The 15,241-nt window shown below is 52.1% G+C and overlaps 1 pseudogene; it reads left to right on the top strand.

The window, feature by feature from the left end:
* LOC142076277 (scavenger receptor cysteine-rich type 1 protein M130-like) overlaps positions 1-15,241 on the top strand; it is a 294,015-nt pseudogene that overhangs the window by 258,441 nt on the left and 20,333 nt on the right.

Below are 15,241 nucleotides of genomic sequence, written 5' to 3'. Positions count from 1 at the left end.
GGGCTTCTTTCACTTCCCATCTTCCCATGGCTTCTTGTTTACCAACGCTATGATACTGCTTGTACTCTCAGACATTGATTCCTCCACACGAGCCCATGTCCTGGCTCTGACCCATGGGGTTTGGGGTGCCCTTTCTCTGTCTGGTCCATGACCTGTGGGTTTTGGAGGTGTTGTGTGCCATCCGGACGGTGACCCATGGGGTTTGGCGTTCCCTGTCCCTCTCTGGTCCATGACCTGTGAGTTTTGGGCTTGTCCAGCCCATGTCCTGGCTCTGACCCACGGGGTTTGGGGTGCCCTGTCCCTTTCTGTTCCATAACCTGTGGGGTTTGGGAGTGTCCTGCCAGCATCCTAGCTGTGACCCACGTGTTTTGGGGTGTCCTGTCCCTGTCTAGACCATGATCTGTGGGGTTTGGGGTGTCCTGCATGTGTCTTCGCCTTGAGCCACAGGGTTTGGGGTGCCCTCTCCCTGTCTGGTCCATGACCTGTGAGGTTTGGGGGAGTCCTGCCCATATACTTGCCCTGACACACCAGGTTTGGGGTGTCCTGTCCCTGTCTGGTCCATGACATGTGGGGTTTGGGGATGTCCTGCCCATGTCCTGGCCCTAAGCCACGGGGTTTGGGGTTCCGGGTTGCTATCTGGTCCAAGACCTGTGGGGCTTGGGGGTGTCCTGCAGGTGTCTTGGCCGTGAGCCATGGGGTTTGGGGTGCCCTGTCCCTCTCTGGTTCATGACCTGTGGTGTGTTGAGGTCTCCTGTCCCCATCATGGCCCTTACGCATGGGGTTTGGGGTGGCCCGTCCCTGTCTGGTCCATGACCTGTGATGTTTCGGGATGTCCTGCCCATATCCTTGCCCTGACCTATGGGGTTTGTGGTTCCGGGTGCCTGTCTGGTCCATGAGCTGTGGGGTTTGGGCTTATCCAGTCCATGTTGTGGCTCTGACCCATGGGGTTTGGGGTGCCCTTTCTCTGTCTGGTCCATGACCTGTGGGTTTTGGGCTTGTCCAGCCCATGCCCTGGCTCTAACCCACGGGGTTTTCGGAGCCATTTCTCTGTCTGCTCCATGACCTGTGGGGTTTGGGGGTGTCCTGCCAGCGTCCTATTTCTGATGCACATGGTTTGGGGTGTCCTGTCCCTGTCTAGACAATGACCAGTGGGGTTTGGGGTGTCCTGCACATGTCTTGGCCCTGAGCCTCGGGGTTTGGGGTTCCCTGTCCCCTTCTGGTCCATGGCCTGTGGGGTTTGAGGATATCCTGCCAGTGTCCTTGCGCTGAGCCATGGGGTTATTTGGGGTGCCCTATCCCTGTCTGCTCCATGACCAGTGGGGTATGGGCTTGTCCAGCCCATGTCGTGGCTCTGACCCACGGGGTTTGGGGTGCCCTTTCTCTGTCTGTCCATAACTTGTGGGATTTGGGAGTGTCCTGCCAGTGTCCTAGCTGTGACACACGTGTTTTGGGGTGTCCTGTCCCTGTCTAGACCATGACCTGTGGCGTTGGTGGGGGTGTCCTGCACGTGTCTTGACCCTTCGGCAAGGCTTTTGTGGTGCCCCGTTCCTGTCTGGTCCATGACCTGTGGATTTTGGGCTTGTCCAGCCCATGTCCTGGCCCTGACCCATAGGGTTTGGGGTGCCCTTTCTCTGTCCTGTCCATGACTTGTGGTGTTTGGGGAGATCCAGCCCATATCCTTACCCTGACCCATGGGGTTTGGGGTTCCAAGTCCCTGTCTGGTCTGTGACCTGTGGGGTTTCGTAATGTCCTGCCCATGTCCTGGCCCTGAGCCACAGGGTTTTGGGTTCACTGTCCCTCTCTGGTCCATGACCTGTGGGTTTGGGGCTGTCCAGCCCATGTCGTGCCTCTGATCCATTGTGTTTGGGGTGCCCTTTCTTTGTCTGGTCCATGACCTGTAGGGTTTGGGAGTGTCCTGCCAGTGTCCTAGCTGCGACCGACGTGTTGGGGTGTCCTGTCCCTGTCTGGTCCATGACCTGTGGGTTTCGGAGTGTCCTGGTTTTGGCTGGGATAGGGTTAAGTTTCTTCCTAGTGCTGTGTTTTGGATTTAGCATGAGGAGAATGTTGATAACACACTGATATTTTCAGTTGTTGCTAAGTGCCCTCCTAGTCCAAGGACAGCTCCCGTGCCTACAGACTGAGCTAGGTACACAAGATGGGAGGGAACATAATCAGGACAGCCAGCCCAGCTGGCTAACTGGGGTATTCCATACCATGTGACGTCATGCTCAGTATATGAATGGTAGGCGTGATCCAGGAAGTACCGATCGTTACTTGGTTATCGGTCAGCGCGGGTGGTGAGCAATTGCATTGTGCATCACTCATTTTGTATATTCTATCATTATTTATTAATATTATTTTCCCTTTTCTGTTCTATTAAACTGTCTTCATCTCAACCCACGAGTTTTTCTCACTCTTACCCTTCCGATTCTCTCCCCGTCCCGGTGGGGATGGGGGGAGTGAGTGAGCGGCTGCGTGGTATTTGGCTGCGTGCCAGGTTGAACCACGACAGTCCTTTTTGGCGCCCAACGTGGGGCTCGAAGGGTTGAGATAACGATAGATCTGACCAAAGGGTGTTAAGGCAAAATTGTTATAAGCATTCGTTATATTGATTGGTCACAATGTTGATGTATTTGCTGTCAAAGTTGTGGGGCTGGCTCTCAATGTTGGGTCATGTAATACCTTGCGTGCAGTATGTGTTCCCTATTGTGCTGTTTATCATTATTCGGAACTGGGCCAAGATTATCATTTTGCTGCTGTTTTATGAGGTGATAAAATCATTGGTCATAAGTCTAATCTGGTATCTGTACTCGGCACTGCCGTCATTTCTGTACCTCGGGAATCACCTCTTAGAAATTATTAGTAATTGCACTTTTTTCTCCTCGGAGAATGAATTTAAGGGGGAGACAGAATGGGACACTTTCTCCCACTTATTCATCTTCCCTTCCATATTGTCAGAAACTCCTTTTTCTTCTATCCTCTTCACGAAGATGTCCACAATATTCCCTGAGAATTTTGAATATCCTTGTGATGTTCAAACAAGCATGTTCATATTGCTATGTCTCCTGAATGTGGTTCAGGTCTTGTTTAGGGTTAAACAACTATTCAGGAATACTGTCCAGAGATCAACCCCGGCAACAGACACGGTGACTACTCAAACCCCCAGGACAGGCACTGTGGCTACTTCAACCCCCACGACAACCACTATGGCTACTCAAACCCTGGCAACAGTCACTGCAGTTACTCCAACCCCCATGACAAGCACTGCAGCTACCCAAACCCCAGCAACAGGCACTACAGCTGAACCAGAGGACCAACCCTTGCTGGTATCCATCGCCCCTGTACAGAAGAAGAAATCTTGGAAGCAGAGGTCAGGTCATTTAGAAAGGGATAATGGAAAAGCAGGGCCATCACGAGGAGGGGAGGAAGAAGAGGAAGAACTCATAAACGAAATGGAAACCACCTGATCCCTATCCCTTAATGAGCATATTGTTACCTGGCTGCTCCGATGCTGGGATAATGGGGCCAGTAGCCTGGAATTAGAGGGGAAGGAAGCCAAACAGCTGGGATCCCTTGCTAGGGAAGCGGGTATTGACAAAGCAATGGGAAAAGGGACACAGGTCCTCAATCTCTGGAGGCGACTGCTGTCAGGCGTGAAGGAAAGGTATCCCTTCAGGGAAGATGTTATATATCGCCCAGGCAAATGGACCACTATGGAGAGAGGTATCCAGTACCTGAGAGAATTAGGCGTGCTGGAGGTGGTTTATAGTGACCTGGACAACAACCAAATGCCCAAAGATCCAGATGAAGTCCAGTGCACACGACCCATGTGGTGGAAGTTTGTACGGAGTGCACCAGCGTCGCATGCCAGTTTGTTGGCAGTACTGTGCTGGAAAAAGGAAGAAGCACCAATGGTGGATGACGTGGTTAGCAGACTCTGGGATTTCGAAGAAACTGTCGCCTCCTCCCTTGTCTCAGCTGTGGAGAAACTGTCCCGGGAGCTCCAGCAACTCAAAGATGATAGGTCCTATCCGCCACTTGTACGGACCAGTATCTCAGCCATTAGGAGTCAGTGTTCTTCTACTCAAGAGAGAGGATATAGAAAGTACACACCACGGGGCACCCTGTGGTTTTACCTGCATGACCACAGAGAGGACATGAGGCAGTGGGATGGAAAACCTACCTTCATCCTAGAGGCAGGGGTACGCGAGTTGCAAGGAAAAACAATGACACAAGGGTGTTCTCCAAGGAAGAATGCTGCTCCAGTTTTCAGGAAAAATCTGTCTCACGACGGTCAGATTCCAGTGAGCAGTTCCCCAGACAGAGTAGCAGGGCTGATCTTACTTTGGATTGTAATCATGATGAAGAAATTCTTGACTCACGTTTGCAAGAAGTGAGAGTTGGTTACTATGACCAGAACTAGAGGGGCCCTGCCTCCGGCCAGGTGGAGGAAAGGGGCAACCGGGTTTACTGGACTGTGTGGATTCGATGACCTGGCACATCAGAGCCACAGGAGTATAAGGCTCTCGTAGACACGGTGCACAGTGTACCCTGATGCCATCAAGCTCTAAAGGGGCAGAACCCATCTGTATTTCTGGAGTGACAGGGGGATCCTAAGAGTTAACTGTATTGGAGGCCGAAGTGAGCCTGACTGGGAACGAGTGGCAGAAGCACCCCATTGTGACTGGCCCAGAGGCTCCGTGCATCCTTGGCATAGGCTACCTCAGGAGAGGGTATTTCAAGGACCCAAAAGGGTACCGGTGGGCTTTTGGTATAGCTGCCCTGGAGACGGAGGAAATTAAAGAACTGTCCACCTTGCCCGGTCTCTCAGAGGACCCTTCTATTGTGGGGTTGCTGAGGGTTGAAGAACAACAGGTACCAATCGCTACCACGACGGTGCACTGGCGGCAATATCGCACCAACCGAGACTCCCTGATCCCCATCCATGAGCTGATTCGTCGACTGGAGAGCCAAGGAGTGATCAGCAAGACTCGCTCACCCTTTAGCAGTCCCATATGGCCAGTGCAAAAGTCCAATGGAGAGTGGAGACTAACAGTAGACTATCGTGGCCTGAACGAAGTCACGCCGCCACTGAGTGCTGCCGTGCCGCACATGCTAGAACTCCAACAGGAACTGGAGTCGAAGGCAGCCAAGTGGTACGCCACCATTGATATCGCTAATGCGTTCTTCTCCATCCCTTTTGCAGCAGAGTGCAGGCCACAGTTTGCTTTCACTTGGAGGGGCGTCCAGTACACCTGGAACCGACTGCCCCAGGAGTGGAAACACAGCCCTACCATTTGCCATGGACTGATCCACACCGCACTGGAACAGGGTGAGGCTCCAGAACACCTGCAGTACATTGATGACATCATCGTGTGGGGCAACACAGCAGAAGAAGTTTTTGAGAAAGGGGAGAGAATAATTCAAATCCTTCTGAAGGCCAGCTTTGCCATAAAACAAAGTAAGGTGAAGAGACCTGCACAGGAGATCCGGTTTTTAGGAATAAAATGGCAAGACGGATGTCGTCAGATCCCAATGGATGTGATCAACAAAATAACAGCCATGTCCCCACCAACTAGCAAAAAGGAAACACAAGCCTTCTTAGGCGTTGTGGGCTTTTGGAGAATGCATATTCCAGATTACAGTCAGATCGTAAGCCCTCTCTATCACGTGACCAGGAAGAAGAACGACTTCAGATGGGGCCCTGAGCAACGACAAGCCTTTGAACAAATTAAAGGGGAGATAGTTCAGGCAGTAGCCCTTGTGCCAGTCCGGGCAGGACAAGATGTAAAGAATGTGCTCTACACCGCAGCCGGGGAGAATGGCCCTACCTGGAGCCTCTGGCAGAAAGCACCAGGGGAGACTCGAGGTCGACCCTTAGGGTTCTGGAGTCGGGGATACAGAGGATCGGAGGCCCGCTACACTCCAACTGAGAAGGAGATATTGGCAGCATATGAAGGGGTTCGAGCTGCTTCGGAAGTGGTTGGTACTGAAGCACAGCTCCTCCTGGCACCCCGACTGCTGGTGCTGGGCTGGATGTTCAAAGGGAGGGTCCCCTCTACACATCATGCAACCGATGCTACGTGGAGTAAGTGGGTCGCACTGATCACACAACGGGCCCGAATAGGAAACCCCAGTCGCTCAGGAATCTTGGAGGTGATCACGGACTGGCCAGAAGGCAAAGATTTTGGAATATCCCCAGAGGAGGAGGTGACGCATGCTGAAGAGGCCCCACTGTATAACAAACTGCCAGAAAACGAGAAGCAATATGCCCTGTTCACTGATGGGTCCTGTCGCCTTGTGGGGAAGCATCAGAGATGGAAAGCTGCTGTATGGAGTCCTATACATGTATGGAGGTTGCAGAAAGTGCTGAAGGAGAAGGTGAATCGAGCCAGTTTGCAGAGGTGAAAGCCATCCAGCTGGCCTTGGACATTGCTGAACGAGAAAAATGGCCAGTACTTTATCTCTATACTGACTCATGGATGGTGGCAAATGCCCTGTGGGGGTGGTTGCAGCAGTGGAAGCAGAACAACTGGCAGCGCAGAAGTAAACCCATCTGGGCTGCCGCGTTGTGGCAAGATATTGCTGCCCGAGTAGAGAATCTGGCTGTAAAAGTACGTCACGTAGATGCTCACGTACCCAAGAGTCGGGCCACTGAGGAACATCAAAACAACCAGCAGGCGGACCAGGCTTGTAAGATTGAAGTAGCTTAGGTGGATCTGGACTGGCAACATAAGGGTGAATTATTTATAGCTCGGTGGGCCCATGACGCCTCGGGCCATCAAGGAGGAGATGCAACATATAGATGGGCTCGTGATCGAGGGCTTGACCATGGACGCTATTGCACAGGTTATCCATGAATGTGAAACATGCGCTGCAATCAAGCAAGCCAAGCGAGTAAAGCCTCTTTGGTATGGGGGACAATGGTGGAAATATAAATATGGGGAGGCTTGGCAGATGGATTATATCACACTCCCACAAACCCGCCACGGCAAGCGCTATGTGCTCACCATGGTGGAAGCAACCACCGGATGGCTGGAAATATACCCTGTGCCCCATGCCACCGCCCGGAACACCATCTTGGGCCTTGAAAAGCAAGTCCTATGGCGACATGGCACCCCAGAAAGAATTGAGTCAGACAACGGGACTCACTTCCGAAACACCCTCATAGACACCTGGGCCAAAGAGCATGGCATGGAGTGGGTCTATCACATCCCCTACCATGCACCAGCCTCCGGGAAAATCGAACGATACAACGGACTGCTAAAGACAACACTGAGGGCAATGGGTGGTGGGACATTCAAGCATTGGGACAGACATTTAGCAAAGGCCACCTGGTTAGTCAACACCAGGGGATCTGTCACTCGAGCTGGCCCTGCCCAATCCAAACCCTTACGTACTGTAGAGGGGGATAAAGTCCCTGTCGTGCACATAAGAAATATGCTGGGGAAGACAGTCTGGGTTACTCCTGCCTCTGGCAAGGGAAAATCCACCCGTGGGATTGCTTTTGCTCAAGGACCTGAGTGCACTTGGTGAGTAATGCAAAAGAATGGGGAAGTCCAGTGTGTATCTCAAGGGAACTTATTTTGGGTGAAAATAGCCGATGAACTGAATTGTATGGTGTTAAATGTTATATGATATTGTATATCATTTTTTCTATGGTTGCTATCAATGGTATAGCAGTGAAAATCACCCAGATTAATGAAGAATGAACTAACTCCGATGAAACTGAGCAAAGTGCAATGGTGATAGAACCGGACAAGTGCAGCAGTACCGAAATGAGAACTGGCTTCAGGATGCAACAGTCCAACACCACACACCATCTCTCCTGCCCTGAAAGACTGTTATGACAGATGGAGCCCAAAGTCATGGACTAAATGAACTCAATGGATATTTTAGAGGGATGTCCCTTGGACTAAGAGAATCATATCTGTGTGTATATATAAATATAAAGACAAGAAAGGTGATGGTGATTAATTGGAATGTATTGGAAATTGTGAAACCTAAGCATGACGTAAATGGTATAGCATAAGGGGTGGATACTGTCCTGGTTTCAGCTGGCATAGAGTTAAATTTCTTCCTAGTGCTGTGTTTTGCATTCAGTATGAGAAGAATGCTGATAAGACACTGATGTTTTCAGTTGTTGCTAAGTATCTTGTCAAGGACAACTACCCTCTGCTACCAAGCTAGACTGGGAGGAGGGAACACAGCCAGGACAGCCAGCCCAGCTGGCCAACGGGGTATTCCATACCATGTGACGTCATGCTCAGTATATGAATGGTAGGCGTGATCCAGGAAGTACCGATCGCTACTTGGTTATCGGTCAGCGCGGGTGGTGAACAATTGCATTGTGCATCACTCATTTTGTATATTCTATCATTATCATTATTATTTTTCCTTTTCTGTTCTATTAAACTGTCTTTATCTCAACCCATGAGGTTTTCTCACTCTTATCCTTCCGATTCTCTCCCTGTCCCACTGCGGGGGTGGGGGGGAGTGAGCGAGCGGCTGCGTGGTATTTGGCTGCCTGCCAGGTTAAACCACAACAGTGGTGAAACACTGGCACAGGTTGCCCAGAGAGGTGGTAGATGCCCCATCCCTGGAAACATTCAAGGTCAGTTTGGACAGGGCTTTGAACAACCTGATCTAGTTGAAGATGTCCCTGTTTATTGCAGGGGCTTGGACTTGGTGACATTTAAAGGTTCCTTCCAACCCAAAACATTTTATGATTCTATGATTCTACGATTCTATGATTCTATGATTCAATGATTCTATGAAAATAGGCACCTGCATGTAAGCTCCTTGTCTCAGCTCCCGTGCTAGTTAATGGATATGGAGGCCACAAGTGAGCTGCTCAGACACAAACACATGGTATCATTGGAGGTGCCAGAAGTGGTCAGGCAAAAATGCCATGAGGCCTGCATGGATGAACAAGGACCTCCCGGCAAAACTCAAACATGAAAAAAGCGTAGAGAGGGTGGAAACAGGGATGGGTAACCTGTGAGGAATGCAGAGACACTGTCCAAGCATGCAGAGATGCCATTGGGAAAGCGGAAGCCCAAGTGGAATTGATTCTGGCATGTTGACGGCAACAGGAGGTTTTCTGTAATGATACAGGTGAGAAAAGGAAGACCAGGGAAAACTTGAATGAGGCAAGGGACCTGGTGACACAGGAACGGAAAAGGCTGAGGTACTGAATGCCGCCTTCACCTCCTCTTTTTCTAGCAAGACCGGCCTTCAGGAATACCAGGTGGCAGAGATGAGGGGGGCAAGTCTGGAGCCCAGCAGACATACTCCTGGTGGAAGAGGATCAGGTCAGGGAGTACTTACGTGACCTGGATATACATAAGTCCATGGGCCCTGGTGCGATGCCCCCATGAGTGCTGAGGGAGCTGGCAGATGTCCTTGTGAGGACACTCTCAATAATCTTTTATCAATCATGGAAACTGGGGGATGTGCCTGAAGACTGGAAGAAATCAAATGTCACTCCTATTTTCAAGAAGGGCAAGAAGGAGGACCTGGGGACTACAGGAACTACCTTCAGCCTCTCCTCGATCCCTGGGAAGGTGATAGAGCACCTAATCCTGGAAAATATTTCCAGGTACATTGCATTGGTTTTGGCTGAGATGGAGTTAATTTTCTGCAGAGTTAATTTTCTGCAGCTCTCACAGACCATAGGTGCTATGGTTGGGATTTGTGACCAACACGGTGTTGATGTGGTCACACTGTGACCACATCACATTGGTATGTTGTAGCTATTGGCTGGACAGTGCTTTCACAGCATCAAGGCCTTCTCTGTTTCGAGAGCTCCCTCAGTAAGTTTGCAGACGACACCAAGCTGGGCGGGAGTGTTGATCTGCTGGAGGGTGGGAAGGCTCTGCAGAGGGACCTGGACAGGCTGGATCGATGCCTGAGGCCAACTGCATGAGGTTCAACAAGGCCAAGTGTCGGGTCCTGCACTTCGGCCACAACAACCCCAGGCAACGCTACAGGCTTGGGGAAGAGTGGCTGGAAAGTGCCCAGAGGAAAAGGACCTGGGGGTGCTGGTTGACAGCCGGCTGAACATGAGCCGGCCATGTGCCCAGGTGGCCAAGAAGGCCAACGGCATCCTGGCCTGTATCAGAACTGGTGTGGCCAGCAGGAGCAGGGAGGTGATTGTGCCCCTGTACTTGGCACTGGTGAGGCCACACCTCGAATCTTGTGTTCAGTTTTGGGCCCCTCACTACAAGAGGGACACTGAGGTGCTGGAGTGTGTCCAGAGGAGGGCAACGAAGCTGGTGAAGGGCCTGGAGCACAAGTCTGATGGGGAGCAGCTGAGGGACCTGGGGTTGTTTAGCCTGGAGAAGAGGAGGCTGAGGGGAGACCTCATCGCGCTCTACAACTACCTGAAAGGAGGTTGTAGCGAGGTGGGGGTTGGTCCCTTCTGCCAAGTAACTAGCGATAGGACAAGAGGAAATGGCCTCAAGTGGCGGCAAGGGAGGTTTAGATTGGACAATAGGAGAAATTTCTTTACTGAAAGAGTGGTCAGGCCTTGGAACAGGCTGCCCAGGGAAGTGGTGGAGTCACCATCCCTGGAAGTATTTAAAAGATGTGTAGATGAGGCCCTTAGGGACATGGTTTAGTGTTGGGTTGACGGTTGGACACGATGATCTTAGAGGTCTTTTCCAACCTGTATGATTCTATGATTCTATGGTTCTCTGTTTCTCTCTCTTCCTTCATAGCAACTAGGATGGATTTCTTGATGAGGGAAGAGCAGGGGATGTCATTTAGCGAGGCAAAGATTTACACGGCGTATTGGTGTCCATGTAGTTTGGTAGTGAGTGGGCTGCATGTGTGGCCTCTGTGAGATAAGACCAAGGGCTGCCTCCGTGCCGGACAGGGCTGGTTCCAGTCAGCTTCAGAATGGACCCACCGCTGGCCAAAACTGAGCCCATCAACAAAGCGGGTGGAACCTGTGGGTAGTTAGGATCAGGCAGCCGGAAGATATCGCGCTGTATGGAAAGATAGGACCCCTCCCCTGATAGCCAGTAGCATTTAGGTTGTGAAGTAAGCAGACGGAAGTGACGTCGTAAACCCAAGGTATATAATGCTCTGTTACCTACCAATAAACACCATTTGCCGTCCACCACATTGGTGTCTGTGAGCCGATGGCCCGAGCGCCCTGGGGGAGGGGGGTCGCCGTGCCGTTCCTGAACCAGGTCACCACGCCTTACAAAGGCAACAAGTGGTACCGAAACCCGGGAGAGCCCACCTGGAATCGGGTGAACGGCGGCCGGAGCGGCAGGACCAGCCCGGCAGGGAGGACGCTCCCGGACCAACAAGGAAGACGGAAGCTCTTGTGAAGGTCGTATCGCAATTACATAAGCAGTGGGGTATTGATTGTAAGCCCAAAGATTTTACTCTCGCCGTTGCGAGGCTTTTGCAAATTGGGGTCATTGACCAGCCGGTCGATATTCTCCACCCTGAAGTGTGGGATAAATGTACTAAAGCGTGAGCCGAGGAGACGATGTCCTCGGGTTGTGGGAAAAACCTTAAGTCGTGGGGAAAAGTCGTACAGGCCCTGCAGAAGGCAATACAAGAACAGGAGACTTGGAGGGCGGCAAAGGACTGTTTGTTGGCCACCCCGAAATTGGGAGTCGGGGCAGCCACGCAGACTTTGCACCCCCTAGATGGTGATGATTCTGCTGAGCCTAAAGTTCTGCAAGAGGACGACATGTCCCCTCAATCCCCGAACCCTGACCCACTTACAGAGGCGCAAGAGAGAGCTAAATCCTTCTGGGGTGGGTTGGCTGAGGAGGCCAGGGGCGTCACGATAAAAACAGAGTCTGAGGAAGCCCGGGCTAAACCACCGCCTTACACGCCCCAAGATGGCGCCGAGCACAAAGGGGATGGGCGGGCCGAAGGTGCCCGCGGCGGGAACTGGGAGGAGGCGCTAGCATTAACAAGCGCACATGAACAAAAAGGGGAGGAAACCGAGAAGAAGAAAGGCGGCGGGAGTGGCCAGGAGGAGGAGGGGAGCGTGAGCGAAGGGCGGAAAGCCAATCAGAGCGACCATCTGAAAAAATGCCCTCAGAGGGCAGGCCCCCCCCCGAGCAAAGGGCGGGGCGAACCAGAAAGGAGGGGCGGGCCAAGAGGGAGGGAATGGCCCGCCCGCAGGAGAAGCGGGCGGGGCTGGAGCCCGACAAAAAGGTATCAGAAACCGGAAGCAGCCGGTCAGTCGAGTTCCGGCTCCGGATCAGACACGAGCTGGGACGAGTGGCTCGTGACTGATCCAAGCTCAGAGGAGGAGGAAATGGGAGTACACACAGTCAAAAGCCAAAACACTTTCATCCAAAATAAAAACAAAAACCTCCCCCTCACCGACTGGAGGAAAATAAAGACTGCGTGTGCCGAGTGGGTTCCATCAGCCAGGCTAGCGTTCCCGGTCCGAGTGACGGATGGGGGACAGAGGGTTTACTCGCCAGTAAACCCTAAGGATGTACAAGCGATCGTTAAGTCGATTGCAGATAAAGGCCTTAATTCTGCCATGGTCTCCACCCTCATAGATGGTGTCTTTGGGGGAGACGATATGCTCCCGTTCGATATAAAACAAACTTGTAGATTGATTTTTGATGGGGCAGGGATGATCGTTTTTAAACAAGAATGGGAGGACAACTGTGCGAGACAATTAGCCCAAGTGGCCGGGGTGGATCACCCGCTGCATGGTTCCAGCCTGCAGCGCCTGATGGGTACAGACCCCACCATGATTACCCCCCAGGCGCAGGCCCAGGGCCTGCGGGCCCATGAAATTATGACAACTACCCGCGCGGCTAGAGAAGCTATTCGCACCGCTTCTAGAGTTATTGCCAAGCCGTCGCCATGGTCCACAATTAAGCAAAATGAAAGCGAGAGCTTTACGCAGTTTGTGGATCGCCTTCAGGCAGCGGTCGACTCCTCGACCCTGCCCGCGGAAGCGAAAGGCCCGGTTGTTGCAGATTGCTTACGTCAGCAGTGTAATTCGGCAACCAAAGAGATCCTACGATCACTGCCAGTGGGGTCAAGCATCGCAGACATGATCAAGCATGTCGCAAAGGAAGAGCACTTAGCCCCAATTCAGGTAGCTGTTCGCACTGCAATAGCTAATGTGATGGCACGTTTTAATTGTGGTCAGGCGGGCCACGTGGTGGCAAACTGCCCTCGGTTGGGGAACCCGCCCACAGCGCTCCCCCCCCACCAAAATCGACCGAGAGGACCGTGTTGGGCCTGTGGAAAGAAAGGGCATTTCGCCAAAGAATGCAGATCTAAAAACCCGGGAAACGGGAAGGGGAGAGGGCACCCGGGCCGCGCACAGCCCTCTCCCACTTGGGACATAATGCGGCCCAGTTATGCCAACCCCGATGGGGCACAACACCCCCGAACCCGCTGCCCCCTCGAGAAACGACCAACTTTATGGCCCAACCGACGATCCATCCGAACCAGTCCCTACCTCAAGGGCAGCAACAACCATCTCCTGGGGGCGAAACCCCAGGGTGGCCCTGGCAGTAAAATGCGATAGCCCGCCAGTGGTGTGGGGCATCTGTTCCCTCTATAATACCCTAGATGACACCACCATTAGTGTCCCCCTTTTGATTGACACCGGAGCAGATGTTACAGTTATTCCCAAGACAAACTGGCCCCCGCATTGGAAATTAGAAAATGCCCCCATGGTGGGTGGAGTCGGGGGGTTAACCTGGGCTCGGAAAAGTGCTCAACTAACAGCAATCACGCTTCACACTGAAAAAGGGCCGGAGAAAACCATTACCCTCTTCCCATATGTTATGTCAGGAGTCCCACCCCTGCTGGGAAGGGACGCTCTAGCCCTTTTGAAAGCCAGGGTGACAAATTTATTGTGAGGGCCACTGCCGCACACCCACTTCCACCTATTAGACTCACGTGGAAATCGTCCGACCCAGTGTGGGTCGAGCAGTGGCCCCTGTCAAAGCCTCGAATGGACGCTCTTCTTAAGCTAGTCGACCGCGAGTTACAGCGAGGTCATATAGAGCCTTCCGCTAGCCCATGGAACACCCCAGTTTTTGTAATACCCAAACGAACTGGCGAGGGGTTTCGTCTCCTCCATGACCTGCGCGAAGTAAACAAGAAAATTCAACCAATGGGTCCCGTCCAAACGCTGCTGCCCATGAACTCTATGATACCAGAAGGACAACCGTGTGCCGTCCTTGATATTAAAGACTGTTTCTTTTCAATACCACTGCATGAGGAGGACAAAGAGCGGTTTGCTTTTTCTGTAGTGTTCCCAAACAGCTCACGCCCCAACCTACGTTTCCAGTGGAAAGTGCTGCCTCAAGGAATGATCAACTCGCCTACTATCTACCAAATTATAGTGGATCGCGCAGTAGCACCGGTTCGGCACAATGATCCGACTGCGACTATCATTCAATACATGGACGATATTCTAATCGCCGCGCCGACAGAAAATCAGGTGAACCAGCTAGTAACAGCGGTTTCGGAAACTTTAAAAACGAACGGGTTCGAAATCGTGGGCGCGAAAGTCAAAAGGGGACCATGTGTAACTTTCCTGGGGGTGGGGATCACCAGTTCTTACGTAACCCCCCCCCAAATAAAAATCCGTTGGAACATCAAAACACTCCATGATATGCAACAATTAGTGGGATCCTTGCAATAGCTCCGTAACATTGTCCTGATCCCTCCCGAAATCATGGCCCCCCTATACGATCTTCTGAAAGGAAAAAACCCCTGGGAACAAAAAACTCTGACGACGAAATCAATGAACTCTCTTGACTTTATCGAGCAACAGGTATCGTCGAGCACGCTCGCCAGGTGGAACCCTGGTGTACCGCTTGATCTGTATGTACATTTCACGGAGGGCGGGGGAGTAGGGGCACTAGCCCAGGGGCCCCCTGAAAAGGCTCGACCAATACAATGGATAGTCCTGGGAAAACCATCACGTGCATTCTCTCCAGGAGTCGAGTGCCTTGGTAATCTCATCATGAAAGGCAGAAAACTCGCCCTAAGACACCTAGGCATTGAACCCGCCAAGATATACCTACCCTTCCGCAAGCAGCTCCCAAAGCAATCAGCAGCGATGTCAGAGTATCTAGCTATAGCTCTTGTTGGGTTTGGCGGAGAAGTCCGGTATGCTACAAAGCCTCCCTGGACTCAAATGCTGGCCATTGTCGACATCGACCTCCCACAGAAGATCATGGACCGGCCCCAACAGGGACCAATGGTCTTTACAGATGCA

This window comes from Calonectris borealis, unplaced genomic scaffold (assembly GCF_964195595.1).
Source record: "Calonectris borealis unplaced genomic scaffold, bCalBor7.hap1.2 HAP1_SCAFFOLD_40, whole genome shotgun sequence".
NCBI classification, from domain to species: domain Eukaryota; kingdom Metazoa; phylum Chordata; class Aves; order Procellariiformes; family Procellariidae; genus Calonectris; species Calonectris borealis.
Note: the sequence above shows the minus strand (reverse complement) of the source record. Positions and strands in the feature narration are given on the sequence as shown.